This window comes from Oncorhynchus nerka, linkage group LG25 (genome assembly GCF_034236695.1).
Source record: "Oncorhynchus nerka isolate Pitt River linkage group LG25, Oner_Uvic_2.0, whole genome shotgun sequence".
NCBI lineage: Eukaryota > Metazoa > Chordata > Actinopteri > Salmoniformes > Salmonidae > Oncorhynchus > Oncorhynchus nerka.
This window is the reverse complement of record NC_088420.1, coordinates 12334555-12345417: the sequence shown is the minus strand read 5'-3', so window position 1 is coordinate 12345417 and position 10863 is coordinate 12334555.

The window sequence follows — 10863 nt, the reverse complement described above, 5'->3', positions numbered from 1 at the left end:
GGGAAGGTAGCGTTCTCCTGGCATCCTTCAAACGCAGATTTGTCTGTCAGACTGCCAGATGGTGAAACGTGATTCTTCATTCCAGAGAAAGCGTTTCCACTTCTCCAAAGTCCAATGGCGGCGAGCTTTACACCATTCCAGCTGACACTTGCATTGCGCATGGTGTTCTTAGGGTTGTGTGCGGGTGCTCGGCCATGGAAACCCATTTCATGAAGCTCCGGACAAACAGTTATTGTGCTGATGTTGCTTCCAGAGGCAGTTTGGTACTCGGTAGTGAGTGATGCAACCGAGGACAGACAATTTTTATGCGTTAACCTCTTACCTCTACCTGGGACGCTTGCGTCCCAACTAGAGCTCTGGAAATGCAAATGCGCTACGCTAAATGCTAATAGTATTAGTTAAAACTCAAAAGTTCATTAAAATACACATGCAGGGTATCAAATTAAAGCTACACTCGTTGTGAATCCAGGCAACAAGTCAGATTTTTAAAATGCTTTTCGGCGACAGCATGAGAAGCTATTATCTGATAGCATGCACCAATACACTACAACAGAAAAGCACAGCAGGGGACGTAAACAAAATAATTAGCATTTTGGCGTTACACAAACCGCACAATAAAATAGAAAACAGTCATTACCTTTCACCATCTTCTTTGTTGGCACTCCTAGATGTCCCATAAACACTATTGGGTCTTTATTTCGATTAAATCGGGCCATATAAAGCCAAGATATCGTTATATGTAGACTGTGTGATAAACGAAAAAAAACAGCGATTTCACAACGTAACGTCATTTTTTAAAATTCAAAAGTAGACGATAAACTTTCACAAAACACTTCGAAATACGTTTGTAATGCTACTTTAGGTATTAGTAAACGTTAATAAGCGATAAAAATCATCCGTAGGCGATGTAGATATCATTAGCTGTCGTCTTGGAAAAAATTTCAGGAGAGAGCTCTTCCGGAATGATCTGGGCGGAGACCGGAGGTAAGCGGTGCCCCTCTTTCGGTTCAACCAAGAATCAAAGATGATTAAATTCACAAGATACTCGACAACATGGGGATGCTGTGGGAGTTGAATGCTCGGTCTTATCTAATTCGGCTCACTGTTAACAATTGCTGGAAGTGGCGCAAGGATATTTATTTCCATTTTCTGTGATCAGGTTTTCCTGCGCTTTCCGATGTAACGCACGTTATGTAATAGCCACAGTCGTGATTTAACCAGTTTTAAAAACGTCCGAGGGTTTCCTATACACACATTCTAACCATATGAACGTACTATATTCCTGGCATGAGTAGCAGGGCGCTGAAATGTTGCGCGATTTTTAACAAAATGTTCAAAAAAGTAGAGGGTCGACTGAAGAGGTTAAGAGCTTCAGCAGTCCTGTTCTGTGAGCTTGTGTGGCCTACCACCTTGCGACCGAGTTGTATTTGCTCCTAGAAGTTTACACTTCACAATAACAGCACCTACAGTTCTAGCAGGGCAGACATTTGACGAACTGACCTGTTGGAAAGGTGGCATCCTATAACGGTGCCATGTTGAAAATAACTGAGCTGTTCAGTAAGGCCATTCCACTGGCAATGTTTGTCTATGGAGATTGCATGACTGTGTGCTCGATTTTATACACCGGTCAGCAATAAACTCAGACTGACGGATATCAAGGATCTGGAAATATTCTATGTGGAGGAATGGTATAATATCCATCCCAATGTGTTCTCTAATCATAAAACGTCATAGAAAAAGCTCAGTGTCATTATCCTCGCAAGGGCAGGAAAGACAAAGTATTGAAAACACAAACGCCAATAAAAAAAAACAATTTTAGACGAAAAAATGTTACTTGTTAAACAAAATCTATTTTTCTAAGGCAATTGTATAATTGCGGAAAAGCATGAAAAACCCACAGTTCCAGTCGGTGAGAACATGGCATGTCTCAGTTTCTAAGATGGTGGAAGCTGCAAGGCTGGTGGGCCGGGCGTCAGCGACCAGCGTGATTTACGCCGACACGTCCTGCCTATGTCATTATTTCCACAAACGGACCCTAAACAATCCCCACTCGTCCCGCCAGCGGCCATAAAAATGCGCCATCAAATTTTTTGTAAAATCAATCGGGCACAGGAACATCTCAGGCTGCAGCTCCGGAACAATGAATCACACCAGTGTCCTTTATTTTATTGCCTGCATATGTTATTAAATCTTGATTCAGTGGTCTTAAATTCTGATGACACCTCAGCGGAACATTTTGGGATGAGTGGCCAAACAGTAAGCGAGGGCGAGTTTTGAATATGGCTCAGGATGTTTGATATCTCATTATTTAATCTGTCACTTGGAGGAACCCCGGGAGCGTGACAGCAAAATGCATCTGACATGTTCGGTATTTTACAGCAAAAGTAAGATAGCTACACTATCACTGTGTCCCAAATGCCAAACCCTATTCCCTATGAAGTGCACTACGTTTGACCAAGGCTCACTATATATGGATTAGGGTGCCATTTGGAAAGAAACCTTTCTCTGGAGCTGGGATGAACTAACTAATATGGTTCATTGCTGACTGTGGGTACACAGTTGTTTGTCTTGGTTTGGACTTGGCTGGCTGACACTCCATTCAGAGCATATACTACATCAGCTTTGGGTTTGGGGTAGAACGCTGAAGGGTACCACAGTAGCAGGGAGCTGCATTTCAAAAGCACCAGAAATGTACTGTTCAGAAAAGTTCTGCTCCTTTAAAATGTCTTTCTGCAGGGACAAACAGAACACCTAACAATTAAAAGTGCTGTGTGAAATATGTCTTTGTACCTGGGAAGTTGCCTGGAGGTCTTGGCAGCAGTCCGTAGCTTTGATCCCAGTACATCTCGTTAGAGCAGCAGAGACTATTCCTCATAATCTCGATGTTCGAAGGATTTGTCATTGCTGTGAGGGCAGTAAAGTCAAAGTGGATTACCGTTATCATGTTTTATTTGTCACATGCACAAGTACAGTGAAATGCTTAACTTGCAAGTCCTACCAAACAATGCAGTATTCGATATCAAAACAGTATAACTAATAATAGAATGTAATAACAACACAAGAAGAAGCTATATACAGGGTCAGTACCAAGTCGTCCAGGTCCTGAGGCAGCAAATCATCCCCAAACCATCACACTACCACCACCATGCTTGACCGTAGGTATGAGGTTCTTACTGTGGAATGCAGAGTTTTGGTTTTCGCCAGACATAATGCGACCCCCATGTCGTCCAAAAAGTTGACTCAAGTGTTCAACAAAAAACCACCTGGAAGCACCTGGATGATCATCAAGACTCTTGGAAGGAAGAATGTTCCATGTACAGACTTTTTGGACGACATGGGTCCCATTAGTAAATAGTAACAAAAGCTAAATGCTTTATGGATCAGTGGAGGCTGCAGAGGGGAGGACGGCTCATAATAAAGGCTGGAACGGAGCGAATGGAATGGCATCAAACACATAGAAACCATGGAAACCATGTGTTGGATGTGCGTGATACCATTCCACTGATTCCCCTCCAGCCACTACCACGAACACGTCCTCCCCAATGAAGGTGCCACCAAACTCCTCTGGTAGGGCTTCTATCTTTTTGGTGGAGGATCATGTCACACTTTATGGTGGTTGTTTACCAAACCAAGCCATTTCAGGAAATCATTGGATACTCTCTAGTTGAAGGTCTTTGTGTGTAAAACCAGCTAGGCCAAAAATGTAATCGGCGAGAATACATTCCAGAAATGTCTAGTACTGTATCTGAATCTTGCTTTGGCCAGTTCCCCTGAGGAGAGAGACACTGACTAAGACACTGCAGGTCAAAGTATTCATCTGGTACCAGCAGGCATCCACTGCATTGCTTCCATTTTTACCATATATCCAGTGCACGTAAAAGAGAGAATGCCATTTGAGACTGAAATCCACCTGTAATTTGTCATTGCCCAACAATTATCTGTACCATGGCCATTTAGTTGATTCAACAGAGCATATTTTCACAAAGCGGTAGTTAGCAGCATGGCTGTGTTCTGGAAGACCCAGTATGAGGTCTGTTGAGTCACCTGGACAACTCCTCCACTGTGACAGGTTGTGAATTTCTCTTCCACGCCAGGAAGAGTGAGAGAGAAATACTGGAGCTCAGTGCTGACGATGGCATCTATTTGAAGTTAGTGCGGCAAGGAAGCGACCTCTTTTCCATTAGCCCATGCAGGCCCAGGGATCAGACAGGGACCTAAGAGTTCACTACTGCCTTCTCATTAGAGGGTCCGGCTTAGTCCTGATACACACACACACACACACACACACACACACACACACACACACACACACACACACACACACACACACACACACACACACACACACACACACACACACACACACACACACACACACACACACACACACACAACCATCGCACATGCACACACACACACAACCCCCCACACACACAACCAACCACACACACACAACCAACCACATACACACATACAGTACAACCAACCACACACGCAACCAAACACACACACACACAAACACACACACACACACCCCCACACACACACAACCAACCATACACACACACACACACACACAACCACACACACACAACAGAGGCTCTACGCTCACCCTCTTTATCCCCCTCACTCAGAGGCACAGTTAAAGGGATGTGTTGATTTATTTCAAGCTTTGAAAAGGAAATAGAGAAGTTGTTCGTCCGTTCTGCTTCCTTTTTTTTAGGCTTGAAATCAGAGTAACACCAAGACAGTTGTGAAGAGGGCACGACAAAGCCTATTCCCCCTCAGGAAACTAAAAAGATTTGGCATGGGTCCTGAGATCCTCCAAAGGTTCTCAGCTGGAACATCGAGAGCATCCACTGGTTGCATCACTGCCTGGTACAGAAATTGCTCTGCCTCTGACCGCAAGGCACTACACTACAAAGTGTATTGCGTATGGCCCAGTACATCACTGGGGCTAAGCTACCTTTTGTCAAAGACCCCAGACACCGCAGTCATAGACTGTTCTCTCTACTACCGCATGGCAAGCGGTACCGGAGTGCCAAGTCTAGGACAAAAAGACTTCTCAACAATTTTTACCCCCAAGCCATAAGACTCCTGAACAGGTATTGAAATGATTACCCGGACTATTTGCATTATGTTCCCCCCCAACCCCTCTTTTACGCTGCTGCTACTCTCTGTTTATCAGATATGCATAGTCACTTTAACTATACATTCATGTACATACTACCTCAATTGGGCCGACCAACCAGTGCTCCCGAACATTGGCTAACCGGGTTATCTGCGTTGTGTCCAGCGACCAACCACACAGCCAACCCCTCTTTTACGCTACTGCTACTCTCTGTTCATCATATATGCATAGTCACATTAACCATATCTACATGTACATACTACCTCAATCAGCCTGACTAACCGGTGTCTGTATGTAACCTCACTACTTTTATAGCCTCACTGCTGTTTATGTATATGTCTTTTTACTGTTGTTTTATTTCTTTACTTACTTACTTGTATTCGGCGCATGTGACAAATAAACTTTGATTTGATTTGATCTAAGCATGTGACAGTTATTTCAGTATGGTTTGAGTTTGATTCAGTTTGATTTGATCTAAGCATGTGACAGTTATTTCAGTATGGTTTGAGCTTGATTCAGTATGATTTGATCCAAGCATGTGACAGTTATTTGAGTATGGTTTGAGTTTGATTCAGTATGATTTGATCCAAGCATGTGACAGTTATTTCAGTATGGTTTGAGCTTGATTCAGTATGATTTGATCCAAGCATGTGACAGTTATTTGAGTATGGTTTGAGCTTGATTCAGTATGATTTGATCCAAGCATGTGACAGTTATTTCAGTATGGTTTGAGCTTGATTCAGTATGATTTGATCCAAGCATGTGACAGTTATTTGAGTATGGTTTGAGCTTGATTCAGTATGATTTGATCCAAGCATGTGACAGTTATTTCAGTATGGTTTGAGCTTGATTCAGTATGATTTGATCCAAGCATGTGACAGTTATTTCAGTATGGTTTGAGCTTGATTCAGTATGATTTGATCCAAGCATGTGACAGTTATTTCAGTATGGTTTGAGCTTGATTCAGTATGATTTGATCCAAGCATGTGACAGTTATTTCAGTATGGTTTGAGCTTGATTCAGTATGATTTGATCCAAGCATGTGACAGTTATTTCAGTATGGTTTGAGCTTGATTCAGTATGATTTGATCCAAGCATGTGACAGTTATTTCAGTATGGTTTGAGCTTGATTCAGTATGATTTGATCCAAGCATGTGACAGTTATTTCAGTATGGTTTGAGCTTGATTCAGTATGATTTGATCCAAGCATGTGACAGTTATTTCAGTATGGTTTGAGCTTGATTCAGTTTGATTTGCAGACGGCTTTCCATGTTGCCAGTGTCTTTTTTATATTTTTTATATTTTTAACCACTTTTTCTCCCCAATTTTATGGTGTCCAATTGTTTAGTAGCTACTATCTTGTCTCATCGCTACAACTCCTGTACGGGCTCGGGAGAGACGAAGGTTGAAAGTCATGCGTCCTCGGATACACAACCCAACCAAGCCGCACTGCTTCTTAACACAGCGCGCATCCAACCCGGAAGCCAGCCGCACCAATGTGTCGGAGGAAACGGCCCGCCACAGAGTCGCTGGTGCCCGATGAGACAAGGATATACCTACCGGCCAACCCCTCCCTAACCCGGACGACGCTAGGCCAATTGTGCGTCGCCCTGGGCACGAACCTGGGCACGAACCCATGGTCTCTGGTGGCACAGCTGGCGCTGCAGTACAGCGCCCTTAACCACTGCGCCACCCGGGAGGCCTGCCAGTGTCTTTAACAAAAAAATAAAAATTCTGTATTCTTTGCTGTTGTTGTTGACATGAGTTCTTCAGAAAAACCTAGATAATATCTAACATAGCTTTGGAGCGACTGGTTTTGTAGGTTACGAATAAAAGACAACGTGTTTTTGGAATGAAAGCAAATGGTTGATACATGATTAGGTGCAGAAAGAGTGTAGTGACCAACTTTCCCTGTATGCAACTCCCTCTGTCATATCACTTTGTATGAGATGAATCCTGATAAGAGGAAGTCAGTCGATATGTAATTAAATATTTCTAATTAAATGTTCAGTCAATGCCAAATAGCTCTAATAGGTTTGAGTGACAGCATCTTATGAGAAGTGACCTCATGAGAGTCAATTAAACAAGTCAATTTGGATTTGATGGACGTGTCTGGATTTGGTTTGGAAACGGGTAGGCTGAAGTCGTGTCTGTGACATTTAGATAAACTAGTATTTGGCTATATGAGAATGTCACATAATAGGAAAACAGCCATCATTTCCTGACTTTCTTGATTTTGTTGTTTGTAACTTCAACCACTCTTTTATGCCTCTATTTTAACAAACATAATGCATTGGTAAATATTAGTGCTGATGGTAATGTTTTGAGTTTCTGGGGTGTGTCCGAATTATTTTTTGCTAAGGTTTGGGAGCTGTATAATATGGAAGAAATAACACATTCACTTAGATTACAAAGACCTACATGTATAAAAAAAATGGAGCCCAGTAATGAGACTATTAATGGAATGAAATAAAGCAAGCCTCCCCGTTTTTGTTTTGTATTTGTACTTTTTGTGTGTGGGCGTTAGGTGTCTGTTTCTATCTTTTATTGTGTGGGCGTTAGGTGTCTGTTTCTGTCTTTTATTGTGTGGGCGTTGGGTGTCTGTTTCTATCTTTTATTGTGTGGGCGTTAGGTGTCTGTTTCTGTTTTTATTGTGTGGGCATTGGGTGTCTGTTTCTGTTTTTATTGTGTGGGCGTTGGGTGTCTGTTTCTGTCTTTTATTGTGTGGGCGTTAGGTGTCTGTTTCTGTCTTTTATTGTGTGGGCGTTAGGTGTCTGTTTCTGTCTTTTATTGTGTGGGCGTTGGGTGTCTGTTTCTGTCTTTTATTGTGTGGGCGTTAGGTGTCTGTTTCTGTCTTTTTTTATTGTGTCTGGGTTTTTATTTGGGTGTCTGTTTCTGTCTTTTATTGTGTGGGCGTTAGGTGTCTGTTTCTGTCTTTTATTGTGTGGGCGTTAGGTGTCTGTGTCTTTTATTGTGTGGGCGTTAGGTGTCTGTTTCTGTCTTTTATTGTGTGGGCGTTAGGTGTCTGTTTCTGTCTTTTGTTGTGTGGGCGTTAGGTGTCTGTTTCTGTCTTTTATTGTGTGGGCGTTAGGTGTCTGTTTCTGTCTTTTATTGTGTGGGCGTTAGGTGTCTGTTTCTGTCTTTTATTGTGTGGGCGTTAGGTGTCTCTTTCTGTTTTTTTATTGTGTGGGCATTAGGTGTCTGTTTCTGTCTTTTATTGTGTGGGCGTTAGGTGTCTGTTTCTGTCTTGTATTGTGTGGGCGTTAGGTGTCTGTTTCTGTTTTTATTGTGTGGGCGTTGGGTGTCTGTTTCTGTCTTTTATTGTGTGGGTGTGTGGTGTCAGTTTCTGTCTTTTATTGTGTGTGGGTGTTAGGTGTCTGTTTCTGTTTTTATTGTGTGGGTGTTAGGTGTCAGTTTCTGTCTTTTATTGTGTGGGTGTTAGGTGTCTGTTTCTGTCTTTTATTGTGTGGGCGTTAGGTGTCTGTTTCTGTCTTTTGTTGTGTGGGCGTTAGGTGTCTGTTTCTGTCTTTTATTGTGTGGGCGTTAGGTGTCTGTTTCTGTCTTTTATTGTGTGGGCGTTAGGTGTCTGTTTCTGTTTTTATTGTGTGGGCGTTGGGTGTCTGTTTCTGTCTTTTATTGTGTGGGTGTTAGGTGTCAGTTTCTGTCTTTTATTGTGTGTGGGTGTTAGGTGTCTGTTTCTGTTTTTATTGTGTGGGTGTTAGGTGTCAGTTTCTGTCTTTTATTGTGTGGGTGTTAGGTGTCAGTTTCTGTCTTTTATTGTGTGGGTGTTAGGTGTCTGTTTCTGTTTTTATTGTGTGGGCGTTAGGTGTCTGTTTCTGTCTTTTATTGTGTGAGCGTTAGGTGTCTGTTTCTGTCTTTTATTGTGTGGGCGTTAGGTGTCTGTTTCTGTCTTTTATTGTGTGTGGGTGTTAGGTGTCTGTTTCTGTCTTTTATTGTGTGGGCGTTAGGTGTCAGTTTCTGTCTTTTATGGTGTGGGAGTTAGGTGTCTGTTTCTGTCTTTTATGGTGTGGGCGTTGGGTGTCTGTTTCTGTCTTTTATTGTGTGGGCGTTGGGTGTCTGTTTCTGTCTTTTATTGTGTGGGCGTTAGGTGTCTGTTTCTGTCTTTTATTGTGTGGGCGTTGGGTGTCTGTTTCTGTCTTTTATTGTGTGGGCGTTAGGTGTCTGTTTCTGCCTTTTATTGTGTGGGCGTTAGGTGTCTCTTTCTGTCTATTATTGTGTGCGCGTTAGGTGTCTGTTTCTGTCTTTTATTGTGTGGGTGTTAGGTGTCTGTTTCTGTCTATTATTGTGTGTGGGCGTTAGGTGTCTGTTTCTGTCTATTATTGTGTGTGGGCGTTAGGTGTCTGGCGTTAGGTGTCTGTTTCTGTCTTTTATTGTGTGGGCGTTAGGTGTCTGTTTCTGTCTTTTATTGTGTGGGCGTTAGGTGTCTGTTTCTGTCTTTTATTGTGTGGGCGTTAGGTGTCTGTTTCTGTCTTTTATTGTGTGGGCGTTAGGTGTCTGTTTCTGTCTTTTATTGTGTGGGTGTTAGGTGTCTGTTTCTGTCTTTTATTGTGTGGGTGTTAGGTGTCTGTTTCTGTCTTTTATTGTGTGGGCGTTAGGTGTCTGTTTCTGTCTTTTATTGTGTGGGCGTTAGGTGTCTGTTTCTGTCTTTTATTGTGTGGGCGTTAGGTGTCTGTTTCTGTCTTTTATTGTGTGGGCGTTAGGTGTCTGTTTCTATCTTTTATTGTGTGTGGGTGTTAGGTGTATGTTTCTGTCTTTTATTGTGTGTGGGTGTTAGGTATCTGTTTCTGTTTTTATTGTGTGGGCGTTAGGTGTCAGTTTCTGTCTTTTATTGTGTGTGGGTGTTAGGTATCTGTTTCTGTTTTTATTGTGTGGGCGTTAGGTGTCAGTTTCTGTCTATTATTGTGTGTGGGCGTTAGGTGTCTGGCGTTAGGTGTCTGTTTCTGTTTTTATTGTGTGTGTGGGCGTTAGGTGTCTGTTTCTGTTTTTATTGTGTGGGCGTTAGGTGTCTGTTTCTGTTTTTATTGTGTGGGCGTTAGGTGTCTGTTTCTGTCTATTATTGTGTGGGCGTTAGGTGTCTGTTTCTGTCTTTCATTGTGTGGGCGTTAGGTGTCTGTTTCTGTCTATTATTGTGTGTGGGCGTTAGGTGTCTGGCGTTAGGTGTCTGTTTCTGTCTATTATTGTGTGTGGGCGTTAGGTGTCTGGCGTTAGGTGTCTGTTTCTGTATTTTATTGTGTGGGTGTTAGGTGTCTGTTTCTGTTTTTATTGTGTGGGAGTTGGGTGTCTGTTTCTGTCTTTTATTGTGTGGGTGTTAGGTGTCTGTTTCTGTTTTTATTGTGTGGGCGTTAGGTGTCTGTTTCTGTTTTTATTGTGTGGGCGTTAGGTGTCAGTTTCTGTCTTTTATTGTGTGTGGGTGTTAGGTATCTGTTTCTGTTTTTATTGTGTGGGCGTTAGGTGTCAGTTTCTGTCTTTTATTGTGTGTGGGTGTTAGGTGTCTGTTTCTGTTTTTATTGTGTGGGCGTTAGGTGTCTGTTTCTATTTTTACTGTGTGGGCGTTAGGTGTCAGTTTCTGTCTATTATTGTGTGTGGGCGTTAGGTGTCTGTTTCTGTATTTTATTGTGTGGGTGTTAGGTGTCTGTTTCTGTTTTTATTGTGTGGGCGTTAGGTGTCAGTTTCTGTCTTTTATTGTGTGTGGGTGTTAGGTATCTGTTTCT